The 2,095-nt window shown below is 42.1% G+C and overlaps 1 protein-coding gene across 9 annotated transcripts in view; it reads left to right on the forward strand.

Annotated features, from left to right (window-relative positions):
- Positions 1-2,095, forward strand: part of ptprk (protein tyrosine phosphatase receptor type K) — a 51,942-nt gene that overhangs the window by 25,109 nt on the left and 24,738 nt on the right. The gene's annotated exons all lie outside the window — the stretch shown is intronic.

Genomic DNA, 2,095 nt, shown 5'->3' on the forward strand with positions numbered 1-2,095 from the left:
CCCCCTCCTTCATATTTTATCCTCCCTTTCCCCCCTCACCTCTCCCCTGCTCCCCCCTCTTACCTCCCAGTCCTCCCACTGTTTCTCTCTACTTTCTCCTTTGTTCCTTGTCACTGCCTTTCCTCCCTCCCTCCTTCCCCCCCACCTCCCTCTCTCTCTCTCTCTCTCTCTGTGGATCAATAGACGGAGGGCAGAAACACTGTCTGACATTTGTAGAAATAAACGACTGAAATATAAACACAGCTAGCCTGAGGGGAGAGAGACAGAGCGAGCCGGAGAGAGTTGATACGAGAGAGGAGGTGACGGAGAGAGGAAAGCTGGAATGAGAAACAGACAAAACAAAAACAAAAAAAACAGAGGGAGTGATGGAGAGATGATAAAAAAAACAATAAGGTGAAAAGAAAGGGGAAAAAAAAGAGGGACTGAAACGGAGCGGGGGCCGAGACTGTGATGAAACTGAAGAATATAAAAAAAAAACAAAAACAAGAGATGAACTCTCATAACCACAGGGCTGGGCTGGATCTGATGTGTGTGTCTGTTTGCATCTGCATCTCTGGGTGGGTGTGTGTGTGTTTAATAAGAGGAAGTCGTAGACTTGTTCGGGCGACTCATGTATTCAGCAGTTTCCTGTCTTGACAGGAAGAGGAAATTAATCTCCCCAGTCCCGCAGCAGCACATTAGTGTTAAAGGTGATAAGTCATTGTAATACTGTGTTGATATCAGTCTGAAGCCGGAGAACCAGCTTTATGAGTTTATTAAATCACATCAAATCATTGTGTTGATCTGTTCATCTGGATATATTTCTGCCGCTGGCTGGGAAATAATCTGCTGTCATCAATATTTCAGAGGGTTTTTCCACTCAAATGCTTCAGCACTGATACTGAAGCAAATGATGTCAGAGCTCAGGTTTATTTGTACACGTTATTTTTCTGAACTATTTCCATCTTTAAAAAAAGAAATGATATAAAAACTGTATATATTTGAATTAAAATATTAAGCGCTTTAAAAAATTTGAAATTGATCCCTTTATGATTTTTTAACCCATTTTAAGCCACGTATCGTTTCTCTAATACACAGTTCATACTTGATGTTGTCATTTATACACACTGCTGGGAAAAAAAAGTTTTAGTTTCAACAGAGCAACTAAAGCTCTAAATACCACCTCAACACGTAGCATTTACAGGTCAAATGGCCTCAGTCTGATGACACGGAGGGTGACCTCTACAGCCATGGTGGTGCTACTACATGTTTTACCTGAAACTGGGCTCCAATTACAAGTCGAATGTAATTTATTTCCACATGAAATATTTAAAAAAAAAAACTTTTTGCACCTTTTGTCTCATTATGATAAAACCACAGATGTTCATTTAACTGAATGGTAATGATTGGTTTGTTTGTTTGGTGCTGTGATTCTTCTTTGCCCCCCCCACCCCCCGTTAGCGCCACCTGTGGTTTACTGAACAATTAGTTCAACACATAATAATGATGACGTGCAGTAAAGGCTGAGCACAAACTGCAGGTATAAACCCCGTCTATCACCAGGCTAAAGACGGTTTAATTAAAAACCAATAAAGTTTGATCAAATGCAGTGAACAAATCACACACTGCAGAGCAGTTACAGTGGTAGGAGGCGGCACTTCCTCCTCCTCCTCTCCTCCTTCTTTGCTCCACCGTCTTCCACTTCTTCCTTCAACTCTCCTCCTCCTCCTCCTCCTCATCTTCTTCTCTGCAGCTCTTCTCGATTTTTCATCTGTGGTGATTTATTGCTCTTGTCTAAAGGGTGAAAAATAATCAACTTGAAGTGAAGAAGAGTGTGTGCGCACGCGCGCATGTGTGTGTGTGTGTGTGTGCGTGTGTGTGTGCGTGTCGACGTCTTAAACCTGCCATGACCAAGAGGTTTTCAGCAGAAAATTCAGGATTTGGATTAAAAGCTACTTCATCAACTTCTACTCTCTCTCTCTCTCTGTCTCTCTCTCTCTCACACACACACACACACACACACACACAGATCTCGAATTGAAAAGAAATGTACAGAAACACTCAGAAAGAGTTCGGGGAAGTCCAGATTTTTTTTTTCTCCTGCGCAGCATCACTG

This window comes from Cynoglossus semilaevis, chromosome 7 (assembly GCF_000523025.1).
Source record: "Cynoglossus semilaevis isolate Cse_v1.0 chromosome 7, Cse_v1.0, whole genome shotgun sequence".
In the NCBI taxonomy this organism is placed as follows: domain Eukaryota; kingdom Metazoa; phylum Chordata; class Actinopteri; order Pleuronectiformes; family Cynoglossidae; genus Cynoglossus; species Cynoglossus semilaevis.